The sequence below is a fragment of the Eretmochelys imbricata genome, chromosome 3 (assembly GCF_965152235.1).
Source record: "Eretmochelys imbricata isolate rEreImb1 chromosome 3, rEreImb1.hap1, whole genome shotgun sequence".
Classification (NCBI taxonomy): Eukaryota; Metazoa; Chordata; order Testudines; family Cheloniidae; genus Eretmochelys; species Eretmochelys imbricata.
This window is the reverse complement of record NC_135574.1, coordinates 148709892-148725492: the sequence shown is the minus strand read 5'-3', so window position 1 is coordinate 148725492 and position 15601 is coordinate 148709892. Positions and strand designations below refer to the sequence as shown.

The window sequence follows — 15601 nt, the reverse complement described above, 5'->3', positions numbered from 1 at the left end:
TCTCTGCACTGGACCTTGGGGTAACAGCCTGATGCTAAGGGGCCATTCGCTCCCCATTCTCCACGACCAGAGAGGTGTCTGTCACATGGCTGGAGCAGGGGTGTCCCTGGCACAGGCATGGCTCCAAGGAGCAAATGGAGAGTGGGAGTGATGCTGTGGCCAGGTCTCCTCACCCCAGCCACATAGCTGGAATTAGGTTGGGGAGGCTTTCCCACTAACATGCCCTCCCCAAAATGGCCCCGACATTCCCCCACCGGCTGAGGGGGATCCCTGGCCTTGCAGGCCACATCCTCCCATGCTGCAGGCAACTCACAATGATGGGGCAGAGCCCTGCCCCCCCCCCCCCCCCCCAAGGATCGGGTAGCCCCAGGAGATGCTGATCTTCAAACCCCATGGCTGAGAGAGCTCACGTGCAATGCAGCCAAGTACCAATGCCATGGGCACTACCCACAGCAAGGGGGCTGGCTGGAATGCTAGCTCCACCCCTTCAACACAATCACACCCATGAGCAACTCCCAGGAAGTCTCCCCCCACCCCTAGGCACACAGGGCAAGATGGGACAAGCACAAGGACCAGCAGGGTCACTGTGAGCAGTCGAGAGGCGGTAGGGCGTGTCCCTGTGTTTAGCGCAATGAGACCCTGACCTTGAGTGGGGCCGTAGATAGCTCTGCAATACAAATGATGAGATGCCTGTTGCTTGGCCAGGGCAGAGCGGGTAACCTGTCCCCCTGCAACTAGACACCCTCATGCAGACCTCCACTACTGGCTGTCAGTCAAGGACCAGCTGGGGCAGCACATGTCCCTAAGTTCTGGGTTCCCAACCTGGGACAGCTGGGGATGGATTGGCCGGGGTGCACCCACAGCTCCCATGTACTTTAACTGGAGCTGCGGGTGCTCACTCCTCTGAAGTCAGGCCCTGGCCCTTGACTCAGCAGGCACACCCACAGCTCAGTGAGAGCAGCTGAACACCATGGCACTATTTGCTAAAAAGCTCTTTAAGGTGGGGACTCTGTCTCCACCAACATCGCCCACAGGAGGGAGGCATTACTAGCCAGAGGCACAGCTGCAAGGCCATGAGCCCCTCCGTTCTGAGGAGGGGGCCTGAGCAGGCCAGCCCCTCCCTGGGTGCAGGCTGACCCACCTAGAGATGGCTCAGAGTCTCACTAGAGCCTGTCCCAGAGTCTTTAGTGTCTATACGTGTTGGAATGTTTGTGGCCTGGGATGACTGATAAAGGGCCCATTGGCAGAACCCTGCCTAATTAATAGCTTTCTGGCACATGCGCCTGTGCGAGCCACCAGGAGGTTATTGTCTTTGTTTAGACAGCAAAGTGATGTAGTAGGGCTGGAGTTTATCTCTATTGAAAGTTCCTTTCAGACCCAGACATAGGGTTTACAGCGGAGAGTAACTGACAGGAAGGGATGGGGCCCAGTATCCCCCCCAAGCAATGGGAGAATCAGAAATGGCTCAGCTCGCTCCCCACTTCAGGTCTGGCCTTTGCCCAAAGATCATGACTGCTCCAAAGCCAGTGCGGAATCCTGCTATCTACTGCATCATGGCAGCCCCACTGGTGTGACAGGGGGTGCCGGGAAGAACAGAGAAGAAGGGGCCAGCCACACCAATGAGATCATCACGCTTTTCAGTTGGCTGGTCCTGGAAGAGCACCAAGAACTGATCCCCCTCCAGCATGCACCAAAGTCATGTTAGGGTGGACTACCCTTTCTACAAAGACCCCACGGGGGCTTTGACTCCAGCCTAGAAAGGAAACTGGCTCACACGGCGATTGGCCAGTGTCTGTCTAGACAGGGCTGGGATGAGGAGATGCCTCAGTCGAAAGGTCTGGATTGTACTTTATGGGAGAAGAGGAGAAACAAAGACTGTACTAGAGCCACAAAGGGAGAAGGTGCCAGAGCCAGGCTAAAGAATCAGCAGTTCCTGGATCCATTTCCTGTGCTCTGCCCCCCAGACCAGGCTGCTCTCTCACTGTCTCAAGAGTACTCCAGTTATCTGGAAGTCAGTTCCTGGAGGATGTACCCAATACAGGGAGTTGAAGGTTTGGCTGGTGTCAGCAGCTACTGGCAGAAGCTACATTCTGCACCAGGCTGCAGCTACATCAGCATCAGAGGGGCCCATCAAATGGAATTGATAGTGAGGCCCTAGCACTGGGGCTGGCCATCCCCTCACTCCCCAGACAGAGCCCCTCTCTGGGCTCACAACTCTAAAAGGAGAAATCTCTCTCTGCCCTTCAGACCCAGCATCCACCGCAGAGAGGAGAGGGAAGGTTGGAAGGGAAGAGGAGAGTCTGCATGAGCTGAGGCTGAGCAAGCCCCGATGTAGAGCCTGGTGAAAGAGCAGGGAGGAGCAATCTGTGCCTGCAACCTCCCCTCCCTCTGCCCAGGAAGAGACACCAGCCCAACTAGCCACCACCCTGAGCAGGCTTCAGAGAGGCACCGCTCCCTCTACCCAGCTGGGGTAACAGTAGCATCCATTCCCAACAAGCTTTACCAGCGGTGCACCCAGCAACCACCTCCTTTCCTGCCACCACTGGGGATAGGGGGATCGGCAGTGTTTAAGAACACACAGCACAACAGGCAATGAAGGAGAGTCCCATTTACAACCAGCACTGGAAGAGACATTTTCGAGAGACCAAGCTGAATTGCCTGAATTTCAGTGTGGGCAAAACAGCAAGGTTAATAATGCTCCTCTTCTTGCCAGAAGTGCCTTGAGATCTTTAATAAGCACAAACAGTCAGGCCCCTTGGCAGCATGGCATGCCCTAACATACACTAGGATATGGAGTTCCATACTTTGAGAAAGCCTGCCCCATACAGAGTCATGCCCATGAGTCCTCCTCCGCCTTCAGCGAGCACTCCTTAGCTTCTGAGAGCTGATGGGGTTGTGACTGTGAGAGAGAGCTGCAGACTTCTTGCAGGCACACCAAATAGGGGATGGGAGATCCTATAGCACTAGGCTGTCCAAAAAGAATAAAATCCCTGCGTAATTCACAGAGCAATACCATGGGAGTACCACAGCAGCTGGCTTCACCAGAAATGGCATCGAACCCACAACTGGATTCTGATGTAAGACATTCTAGGAAGAGACAAAGGCGTTTCCTTCAACCTGGTGCCAGAACCAGACACGGCTGGTTGAAAACCAGAACTGGCAGCTCTCCTGTGCTCCCAGCTCAGCACAGACCAGGGAGAGGGGGCCAGGATGTGTCTCTACGGTCTAGACATGGAAAAATCCCCCTGGAGAAGAGTTATAAGTGTCTCACAGGATGGAGTGTCCGTTGCTTCCCTAGGGAATCTCTACCACAGGCTGGTGTGGGGAGATAGAGACATGCTGCAGCAAATCCAGAGGCCCCTGGGAGAATCTCCAACTCCTCTGGATGGGGATCTCAGGGTGAGCTGTTTTGGAAGACAGGCCCGTGGAACAGAAAGCTTCTGTTCCATCCAATGGTAGGGACTAGACCAGGGGTAGGCAACCTATGGCATGCGTGGCACTCACACTGCCTGGGTCCTGGCCACCGGTCCGGGGGGTTCTGCATTTTAATTTAATTTTAAATGAAGCTTAAACATTTTAAAAAGAAAAGGAGTACTTGTGGCACCTTAGAGATTAACCAATTGAAGTGAGCTGTAGCTCACGAAAGCTTATGCTCAAATAATCGGATGCATACTGTGGAAAGTATAGAAGATCTTTTTATACACACAAACCATGAAAAAATGGGTGTTTACCACTACAAAAGGTTTTCTCTCCGCCCACCCCACTGTCCTGCTGGTAATAGCTTATCTAAAGTGATCACTCTCCTTACAATGTGTATAATAATCAAGGTGGGCCATTTCCAGCACAAATCCAGGGTTTAACAAGAATGTCGGGGGGGGGAGAGGGGAGGAAAAAACAAGGGGAAATAGGTTACCTTGCATAATGACTTAGCCACTCCCAGTCTCTATTCAAGCCTAAAGTTAATTGTATCCAATTTGCAAATGAATTCCAATTCAACAGTCTCTCGCTGGAGTCTGGTTTTGAAGTTTTCCTGTTGTAATATTGCAACTTTCATGTCTGTAATCGCGTGACCAGAGAGATTGAAGTGTTCTCCAACTGGTTTATGAATGTTATAATTCTTGACATCTGATTTGTGTCCATTTATTCTTTTATGTAGAGACTGTCCAGTTTGGCCAATGTACATGGCAGAGGGGCGTTGCTGGCACATGATGGCATATATCACATTGGTGGATGTGCAAGTGAACGAGCCTCTGACAGTGTGGCTGATGTTATTAGGTGTCCCCTGAAAAGATATGTGGGCACAGTTGGCAACCGGCTTTGTTGCAAGGATAGGTTCCTGGGTTAGTGGTTCTGTTGTGTGGTGTGTGGTTGCTAGTGAGTATTTGCTTCAAGTTGGGGGGCCGTCTGTAGGCAAGGACTGGCCTGTCTCCCAAGATTTGTGAGAGTGTTGTGTCATCCTTCATCCATTTCCAGCACAAATCCAGGTTCCCCCCCACCAACCCACTCTCCTGGATTTGTGCTGGAAATGGCCCACCTTGATTATCATACACATTGTAAGGAGAGTGATCACTTTAGATAAGCTATTACCAGCAGGAGAGTGGGGTGGGGGGAGAGAAAACCTTTTGTAGTGGTAAACATCCATTTTTTCATGCTTTGTGTGTATAAAAAGATCTTCTATACTTTCCACAGTATGCATCCGATGAAGTGAGCTGTAGCTCACGAAAGCTTATGCTCAAATAAATTGGTTAGTCTCTAAGGTGCCACAAGTACTCCTTTTCTTTTTGAGAATACAGACTAACACGGCTGTTACTCTGAAACCTGTCATTAAACATTTTAAAAACCTTATTTACTTTATATACAACAATAGTTTAGTTATATATTATAGACTTATAGAAAGAGACCGTTTAAAAATGTTAATATGTATTACTGGCACGCGAAACCTTAAATTAGAGTGAATCAATGAAGACTCGGCACACCACTTCTGAAAGGTTGCCGACCCCTGGACTAGACCGTCCTGCAGCATCACTGTGTTATCTGGCTTCCAGGGTGGATGGAAACAGCTGGGCTCTGCCTGTTGTTGTTAAACAGGGTGTGGCATTGGCGCACACCTCCAGCTGGAGCAGTGCAAGCGGCTGGAGAAGCCAGACAAGGTGGTGCAGTTCAGATTCTGAGCCGGCCTGCAAGGTCTATGGCAAAGGTGTTAACTCACTGCGGAGAAGGCTGAACTCCATTTTAATTCTGGGCTGGTGTATGAGGTTATGACAGTGTTCTCCCAGGGATGGGTTGCACAAAGATCAACGGGAGCACAGGCCCTTATGTACTAAGCAAGCTGTGTGATGATCAGTTCTTTGCACAGCATCACTCAGTGGGAGAACACGTTCCCCTTTAGAGCCATGACTATCTCGGATTCATTTCTCTTTCTTTCCCCCACCCTCCTTTGTTTCTCTCCCTCTTTCCTGCCTTTGTGTTCTCCTCTCTTCCCTCTGCACATCCCAGTTTCCTCACCTTGTGAACTTCACTCCCAACTAGAGCTGGTCAGAAATTATCCATGGGACTGGCTTTCTGTCACAGAATGCTTATTTGTCTAAATCTAAGCTTTCTGGGGAGATGGTTCCATTTCACTGAGGGTGCCACAGAAAGCAGGCGGGGTTCTGGTTTGCTGATCCCTTGCCCATCTGGCTCCTGGCTCTTGGGGCTTTCAGGTTCCCATCAGCCACCCAAACTCCTTGGTAGCCCAGGGTCTGTAGCCCCGAAGGCTCCCCTTTCTGTCACAGCCAGTAGCTTCCTCCTCCTTGGACAACCTAGGATGTGGGGCTAACTGCAGAAGGTGGAAGACTCTGGACTGCACGTAGGAGGCCCTGCTCCGTGTGCTCTGGCTTCCAGGCAATCACAGTGAGGAGGAAGGTCAGGCTAGGCCAAGTCCTCAAGTGACTGAACAATAATACTAACCCGCCAGCACTAGCCAATTGATTAACATCCTCCACCCAGGAGATAATGAGGTACTAGCATTAATTCCTCATGGTAGGATTCTTCCTCTCATTAAGTAGCTTGGTAAGGGGAGGAGGCGCAGGGACACCCTGCAAGACCCAAGCTCCTCACTTCCTGTGCCTGGGATCCCAGCCCTGCTGTGTGGGTTGAAGCAGATTCCTTCTCACCCAACTCCTCACCCTCCCATTTCTGAAGGTTTGTCTTCCCTGCAGAGCTAACTCGTGTGATCTATGCTCAAGTTACTCCTCTCAAGTTGGCCTAGCTTGAGTGACAGCAGCCACACTATGACATAACATGCCAGCTGCTGTGTCTTCACTGGCTCTGCACTCACTCGCATGTAGCACTAAGGGTACATCTACATTAGAAACCCTACAACAGCACAACTGCAGTCAGACCGCTGTAATGTAGACACTACTGCAGTGATGGGAAGCGTTCTTCCATCACTGCAGTAAATCCACCCCTCTGAGAGGCGGTAGCTAGATGTACAGAAGAATTCTTCCGTCGACTTAGCAGTGTCTACACGAGGGCTTAGGTCAACTTCAATACGTCTCGTAGGGGAGTGAATTTTTCAAACCCCTGAGTGACTTAGCTAGGTCGACCTAACTTTGCAGTGCAGACTAGCCCTGTGATTGCTGGAGCTGTTTCCCATGGCTCCTTGTGCTGCAGTAAACTAAGCCGCTCTTTGAATTCTTTCCCAGTGAATCGTGGGAAGGCACTGGAGGACTAGCAGCACCTGGGTGGAGCTAGCTTGCGTCCGCATTACAGAGTGGTCACGTTAGCGACTGGTGAGTTTTGCTCACTCAAGCTTTAACTTATACCCCTGAAGGGCCACACTCCAGTCAGGGTTGTGGGTGTGTGGACAGGACTCAAGTTAACCGAGTGAAGACAAGCTCTGAGAAACTCAAAGCTATTTAGGGCAGGAGCTGGCTGCTGCCACAGAGACAAGAGGATTACATGTTCTGGGATTTCACAAGAGGGACTGGGGATTTCATGTTTTGGCATAGACCCTGGACAATAAGGGAGCTGTCTGCTCCAGCTAGCTCAAGGGACAGGCCTAGGGAGGCAGCTTGCTGCTCAGGATGAAAAGGGAAGCATATCCCAGCTGTGACATTTGGATGACTTGCATGCCTCTAACCCAAGGGAACCTGCCAGGTGGGGGATTGGGGGTCGACACTCATTTACCCAGGACCTCAATGATGAGTCTCAGGGCCGACCCCAGAGCCTGGTCACCATCACCCCCAACTCATAGCTGGAAGGTGCCCCACTCAGAGAGTGGGCAATGGCTGGTACAACTGAGATCTTAGTCAGCTAAACTGGCACTAGTGCCCAGCAAGGTTGGGATACCCCCATCTGGCTTCTATAAAGTCTACTAAGGAGGGGTGGGAGCAGGGTCCAGTGTGTGGCGGTCTCTGGTCCTGCTCCTATCAGATTCACTATTAATACAGTTGTCACTCTCAGGAAAAGAAAGAGATGCTCACTAAAATTTCCGGGGTGTCTGGTCACCCCATTCAGAGCAATTCCTACCTTGGTCATCCCCTACAGCCACTAACCAGGGGGAGTGCAGGAGACGAGACAGCAGGGCCAGATACAGGAAGCTACCCCAGACCACCCTCCAGCTCCTCTTACACAAGAGCCTTCCAAACTGAATCCATGTGACACAAAGGGGTTACAAAGAGAGCGCTCTAGCTCCCCACAGCCATCAGAACACAGTAGCTTCCCTAGTCCCACACACCAAACCTCCTTCGGAGCTTCCTTCTTCCACCTCCCCTTCCAGCACTGCTCTCCTCTCCAGCACTGCCTACACCCTTATTGGGCTGGATCTGCCCACGGCAGACTGTATATTCCTCGGGGCTGGGATCTTGCCTTAATCCCGCATGTTTGTAAAGCGCCCCACACACAATGGTGGGTACTACTGACCTAAGAGCAACAACATGAGCAGCCCCAAACAGCCGCTCCCATCGTGGGCACTGAAGACATCCACCCCTGCCCAGTGCCACGGCGGTACACGGTAAAGTCCAGCACCTGGGCCAGGCTGCATGGCACAGTTGGGACACCACCACCATCTCCCACCCGCTGCCCCAGCAGTAATCATTACAGGGACATTCAGCCCCACCTCGGACAGGGAGCAGTGCCGCAAGGATTAACGACCATTGCCTGGCTTTGGGGAAAAACACGCTCCTAACACATTCCACTTACCTGCCCTACTCCAAGGAACTGACAACTGGCACCTCCCTACCCACGCCCAGTCCACTGGGTGCTGCTAGATTCCTGTGCCCGAGACGTTCAGGCGATGACACTGTTGGTGAACTGGGACACACGCCCACACCCGGAACAGTGCCTGCTTCTGTTACCCCACAAGCTCCTGGGGTGACTAGCAGCAATGGGGCAGGCTGTGCCCCAGGCATCTGCGTACAGCAGCAGGAAGCAGATTTACACGTGGCTGGCAGGAGAGAGACGGGGGAGCGGGTTGTGGGAAGGAGAGGGGAGGGGGCACCGACCCGCAACCCCCGCTGCTCGGTCGCTAGTGCCGGGGACCTATGTGCTGGGCAAGGAGCAGCTCGGCCTCCCCTACCCACGAGCCAGGCAAGCGGGTCAGACCCCCCTCCCCCCACCGGGATCGGGCCCCTTCCTCTCCTACTAGGGGATGAGCGGGGCGGGGGGGTGGACTCTGCTTCCCCGGAGCGCGCAGTCCGCCCCCCCGCCGCCAGCGGCTGATGTCCCGCCTGTCCCAGTGCGGCGGCGGCGGCGCAGGAAGGGGGTCGGTGGCCCAGCCTCACCCACCTGCTCCGGGACGGCTCCGCGTGGCCACACTCCGACGGGCTCTCAGTCCGCTCCCGCGCTGCTGCTGCGGCTGCTGGTTGCCTGGGTGGTGGAGGGAGCCACATGTAGCCAGCGAGCTGCTCCGGCTCCGCCCATACCCTCCTTCCTCTCCTCCCCCAGGCTCAGCCCTCCCTGTTCCCTCGGCCCCAGGCCGGTGCCCTCACTGACCCCGCAGCACCTTCCCCTCCACCCTCTCCTTCCCCAGATACCCTCCCTCTGCCCCAGGCTGGCACCTTCCTCTGTCCCTCTCCGCTTCGTGGCTGGTACCCGCACCCTCCCTAGCTGTTCAATCCCCTTGCTCCTCCTCCCAACCGGCAGTCCTTCCACTCTGGCAGGCACCACCCCCTCGCTTGTTCTCTGATGCCCACCCACTAAAGCATTCCTTGCTCTTCCCCTCTGCAGGGCACCAGGTGCAGCCTCCTCCACTCAGGAACCAGCCCAGGGCCCAAAGTGGGTCATGGATATTTCCAAAGCTAGGGGCTGGGGATGAATCTTAACAAGGCTCTTGAGTTGTCTGCCAGGCACCACAGCCCTTGGCAGAGAGCCCTTCTCCTCTTCAATAAACCCCACTCTGTCCTGGGTGCCTATTAAACAGGCAGCAGGAGCCAGGAGATGCCAGGGTTTATTTATCATTCCAGAAACTCGTGAGCCACCGGCGCCTCCTAGAAATTCTGCTGGGAGTCAAGCTGGCTTCCTCTTCTCCATTCATTGTGTGCTGCACAGGGGATTTGGCACGAAAACAGGCTCTTTGCCCCCTCATCTGCTACTCCTGGGCTTATTCCCCAGCTGAGCTCAGGATCCTGAGGGTCACAGCACTGCCACCCCCACTGCAGCCCCATGCGGAGGAGCAAGAAGCCTCCAAAGGGGCAAAGAGCTTATTTTCTCGTTGTAGTCCCCAGCACGCAGCAGTCAGGGAGAGGAATGCACAGGACCAGGAGCAGAACTGTTTCTAACTGGCCTACTTCTCAGAATCCCTGCTACTCTGAACAGCTGTTCTAGCATCACTCGATAATGATTGCCCATTTTTGGCCCCTTCCATGTGAGGATCCCAAAGTACTTTACAGACATCAGTGAATTCAGCTTTTCAGGCCCACTGCACGGTTTAGGATCCTGCTCCTCAGCTTGTAGATGGGGAAACTATAGCACACAGGAGGGACAATGACTTGCGTAAAGTCACACGGTGAGTCGGGGCAGAGGATTCCTGGCTCCCAAGCCAGTGTTTGAACAAATAAGCCATCCTTCCTCTGCTTCAGAACACCGTTCTTCAAAACCAAGTGGCATGGACTGAAGGAGCTCAACTCCCTACACACAACCTCCCCGGTGCGAGTCTCTGCCTACCTCATCAGACCAGTTCCGCTTCTGGCTGATGTCCCACGTTGGCTGTCCCCAGGCTGGGTGCATGTTGCAATACATTTCCCAAAGCACCGGAACACGTATGCTGACTCAGACCTTCTCTAGACTAGGAGTAAAGGTGTGACGTTAGCACACGTTGGAGGGCGGAGAGACTAAAGCTTTACCTAACTTTACCTATATTGGTACAGTCAGTGCAGTGCAACCTCCTAGTGTGACACAGTTAGATGTGTACAAATGTGCTTCAGACCGGGATAGGTATTCCCCTTCCTTATGGGAATAAGCTATACTGGTAAAAGGCACCTTTACACCAACATAACTACATCCACAGGAGGGGTTGCACCAGTGTAACTATATTAGTAAAACAAAACACAGCCCCCACCCAAATATGTGTAGGTCAGACTTCAGCAAGTGAACATCACATCATAAACCTAGTCTAGGCAAGGCCGTTCTGCTGAGGCTTGCCCCGTAGGGTACGTCTAAACTAGAAAAAAAGGTATATTCCTAAACTGAGTTAGCCATCCCCATTAGAAATACCACTACTTAGTACCTAATCTAAATGCATTATAGAATCATAGACGTGTAGGGGAAGGGAGCTCAAGAGATCATCCAGTCCACCCCCTGTGTTGAGGCAGGACCAAGTATACCCAGACCCTCCCCGACAGGTGTTTGTCTAACCTGTTATTAAAAAACCTCCAGTAATGGGGATTCCACAGCCTCACTTGGATACCTAATACAGAGTTTAACTACCCTTATAGTTAGAAAGCTTTTTCCTATTATCCAGCCTAAATCTCCCTTGCTGCAGATTAAGTCAAGCACTTCTTGTCCTACCTTCAGGTAGGTCAAGGAGATAAAGAGGACAGGTGCTCTTGTTAACAGCCCTTAACATATTTGAAGACTGTTACCAGGTCCCCCCTCAATCTTCTTTTATCAAGACTAAACATGCCCAAGTTTTTTAACTTTCCACATAAGTCAGGTTTTCCAAACCTTTGACCAATTTTTTTTCCCCCTCTCCTCTGGGCTCTTTCCAATTTGTCCACCTCTTTCTTTGCCATTGTAGGGATTGACCCTACAGGATGCACAAGAGAGAGATACTTGTATTCAATCATCATTAGGGTTAACCCCATATCCATAGGGCAGTCATTACTCCTAAAGAGCTAGGAGCCAATCTAATCTATAAGTTTGTTTCAAGTCACCTGTCTGCAGACTTAGGGCTTGTCTACACTACCGAGTGGGGTCGACCTAAGATACGCAACTTCAACTACGTGAATAGCGTAGCTGAAGTCGACGTACTTAGATCTACTTACGGCAGTGTCTTCACTGTGGTAAGTCGACAGCTGATGCTTTCCCGTCGACTCCGCTTGCACTTCTCATTCTGGTGGAGTACCGGAGTCAACTGGAGGGTGCTCAGTGATTGATTTATCGCGTCTATACTGCTGATCCAGCAGGTAGTGTAGACAAGCCCTAAGATGGCCTGCCACTGGGGTCACCTTCGCAACCGTGAGATCTAGATTTTTTTTTAAAAAAATCAAATCTTATAGGGGACGCATCAGAGAAGTCAGTTACTTTGTCTCACCACAAACCAGTCCAAGCCAACCATTGATCAGAGCAAACACAATCAGTCATATTTCCAGCTGACATACAGTGATTAAACTGATTAGATTGGCTCTAAACACACCGTTGTACTAAAAGCAACCTCTGCTTGTGCCCTGGAAATTAGCACACAAATGTAATCATATGCTCTCAGTACACAGCACCCCTTCCTATGTGTAACTCAACTAGACAATGAGGTCACAAGCAACGTTCCCTCTAATTTTTGACAGGCCATGTGCGCAAAAAAATTTCTTCTGTGCAAATTTTTGCGCTTCTGTGAAAATTTTTGTGTGCGCGGTGTTTCACTGTGTGTGGGGGGGTTAGGATCTGTGTGCGTGCACACATGCACACAGCTTAGAGGGAACAGTGGTCACAAGAACCCAGAACCAACAGCAATGGCAGGAAACGGAAACTGCAACTGCTTACCCAAAATCCCTCCTATTGCAGCCATCTTATGTTATTAAGACACACACAAAAAACCCATCTGACTTTTCGTCAGCTTCAGATGGTGACAGAAATTAAAGATGGAAAAACCTCCAGTAGATCCCAGCCTCTCCATATCCCAGGGCAAGATTACTCTCTGTAGTCAGACTTCTGCAGCTGTGGAATATGTTCCAGAATCCAACCCTGGTTGAAGAATCATGCTCCAGCATTGCACTTTAATTTAAAAAAAGAAAATGTTTGTAGCCCTTACAGTTGCAAAAAAGCCTTGAAAATATGATCCAAATGTAACCAAAGCAGTGACGCCTGAGTCTGCAAACGGCCGGAAACAATAGCTCGGAGAGGAATGAACCACCCCATTCACCTCAACGAGGCACTGACTCTGAGACTGAATATCAACATAAACAACACAGGGGCTGCTGATCTGAGGGTATTATTCATTTCAAATCAAAGTCATTCAAAGCCTTCTTCTGTCATGTAAATGAAGCTCTTAACGAATCTCCCATCTGCTACATCAGAATGTTGCAGAATCAAGGGGTCACACTGCAGAATTCAGGCCCATCTTGCCAGAAGTGTATGGAGCCTGTCCTATAGCCTACTTCTCAGAGCTTTCTCCCCTCTAAATTGACATGTCTTGAGTGATGGGAACTCTGTCAGGGAAAAATCTTACTGTAGGAGTAAAGACAGACAGAACCTAAAATAAGACTCAGAAACCACCAGAAACAAACAAGATCAGACAGAGACTTGCCCCTGCGCTTCAGCAAACCTAAGAGTTAATGATCTCTAACTTAATATGCCTTCTGTTTCAAGCGCAATGGGTCTGAGACGCACCAGAAGGTCTCACTGAAGTCTATGGGTGCTCAGCCCCTCTGAAGATCAGGCCCCGCATGTCCTCTTGAGACCTGTGCACTCAGGGCTCAGAACCGTAAACTGAAGCAAAAATCCAAGGTAACAATCTGCTGTAGATTCCACAAACTCTCTGAGCAAGTCATCCACAAAGCTGTTATTTGTGCCCCTGTAATTTCAGGAAGCGAGTGCTCTCAGGGATGTGGACAGTCAGAATGCAAGGGGAAGGGAGACACCACCTCCATCTGGGAGGATGTCATAGGAAGTTTCTACTTCAGGACCGGACGTTTATATACCACTGTGTTCCCCAAAGAGTTCACAATCAACATAGTATTTAGTGCTTTCAAGCTTCAAAGTACTCGACAGACATCATCTAATTCATTCACAGACCTCTGCAAGAGACGCCGGAGCTTCCAAGCACAGGAATAAATTTCCCTTCAGTAGAGTCTCTAAGCTTAAAATCCATTAGTGCCAAATCGCACAGCAGCCATCAGTGGCCACCAGAAGACACAAGCCCAGCAGAATGTAGGAAATGACAGAAGGATATAGCAGTTTTTATTTTCAAAGTACTGTATGCACAGAGAGGCCCTGATCCTGCAACTGGATCTGTTCAGGCAAACCCTTGGCCCCTGTGGATCCAATTGCAGGAGCAGGGCCTTGGGTGAGGTAATATCTTCCACTGGACTAACTTCTGTTGGAGAGAGAGACAAGCTTTCGAGCTTACACCTGAAGTAGAGCTCTGTGTGGCTCAAAAGCTTGTCTCTCTCACCAACAGAAGTTGGTCCAATAAAAGATATTACCTCACCCAACTTGTCTCTCTGATATCCTGGACTCGACACAGCTACAACAGCACTGCAAGGCAAGTAGGCAAGTCAATGTTGTTATGAGAACTTACCCAAGAATGGAAATCCAAATGGTTGGGCTACTTCTTTAAACTCCACCTAGCAAACAACAACTTCTGGCAACTGCCAAAGGCAGAACTGAAGCAGGCTTCACTCAATTAGGTGAATTGAAAGTCATTTCAGGGCAGCATCCACTCAATGATATTTACGAACACGTCTGCCTTTGTTGTGTAACTCACATCACAGTGCGAGACAGGAGTGCGTTTGAAGGTGACGCTAATTCTGTTAAGTAGCCCTGGATCTGAAGTGTAATTAGTGACTTGCAGTTCATGTGGAAGGGTTTTCATTACAAGGCAGATGAATCACCCTGTATCCTGTGACTCCACCTAATCCACATGCAGCTAGGAGCCCCCACTTGAGCAGCTACAGTCTTGCCAAATATCTTTCCAATAATATCTCAGTCACTGACCAAAAAAAAAAAAAAAAAAAGAAAGATTCACGCGCCATCACAGCACTGCGTCTAAGCTATTTGGCAGGAACAAACACCCACAGTAACCTAAGATACCTTTGCTCAATCCTGGAGAAAACCAGGGCTTTGTGCAGAAATCAGCACTGAGAACTTTACAAATTATAGCTACCGCACACTGAGCTAAACTGTGTTCTGGATTACAATTGCTGCCCTGGAGTCTAAGGGGAAGTAAGAGCCCCCCTTATATCCCTGCATAGCCTCCCTAGGGAAGATACACAGGCATAACTGGGGGCTGTGTGCCCACTACTCCTTCCTGACCTGATGGATGGGGCAGGGCAGTGCATTGGCTCCAGCCCCTGTAATGTTCTCATTAACACAGCTGAACCCTCATGGTGTCATCACAATTTGCTTCTGCTACAGGCCAGCAACAATTCTGGAGCAAGGGGGAAGCAAAGAGGACGCTGTTCCTCTCTAAGACCTCCCCCTGCACTGTTTCTAGGGTGGCACAGCTACAAGCCAACCCCGCTTGCACCAGAACCATGATGCAGCCCACTGGAGCTTCTGAAACTTTCCAAAGTGTGGAGCGATGGACAGAAAACTCCTCACAAATGGGCCATTTGTATCCTTCCCCTTCAGTTATTTCTTTTAAAATCCATAAAAAATGTGCTACATGATCTCCTTTTACACATCCCATTTCCTGCAAAAAGTTTAACAAAAGCTTCATTTGTTTTCAGCCATTCAGTGTCTTCTACTTAAGTAACAAAACCCAAAGGGAGAAAAACAAACACCTGTCTTCGAGGGCAGCAGCAGAAAATGGGATTTGCCCTAGGCATTGGGCAATACACCAGATAATCTCAGGGTCTATATTTTTCCCCTTGGCCAATATTTGATTTCTAGGGCCCTAGAGCTGGTCAATATTTGTATGATCTCAGTCTGTTTAGAATCCTTTACACTTTGCACCCATACAGAACCTTTTGTCTGGAGATCTGAAATACTTTACAATCATTCATTAACTAACCCTCACAACCCTTCCACAACATGTAGAGTACGAGCACTATCCTGGGGTTACAGATGGAGAAACTGAAGTGCAGAGAGATTAAAACGTCTTGCCCAATCTCACACAAATGAGTCAGTGGCAGAACTGGAAACATAGCCCAGGAGTTCTAAAGTATCAGTCTCCTGCTCTAATAACATGACAATATTCCCTTACTGAGCCTGGAAAAGCATCTGGACTTCCAAACGGCTTTAGCTA

At 50.5% G+C, this 15601-nt stretch overlaps 1 protein-coding gene across 1 annotated transcript in view; it reads right to left on the bottom strand.

Moving 5' to 3' along the window:
* Positions 1 to 8862, bottom strand: part of SLC29A1 (solute carrier family 29 member 1 (Augustine blood group)) — a 34417-nt gene extending 25555 nt beyond the window's left edge. The window contains exon 1 of the mRNA XM_077813587.1: positions 8770 to 8862. The gene's annotated coding sequence lies outside the window, so the exon portion shown is untranslated. The remainder of the gene's footprint in view (positions 1 to 8769) is intronic.
* Positions 8863 to 15601: the final 6739 nt, after the last annotated feature.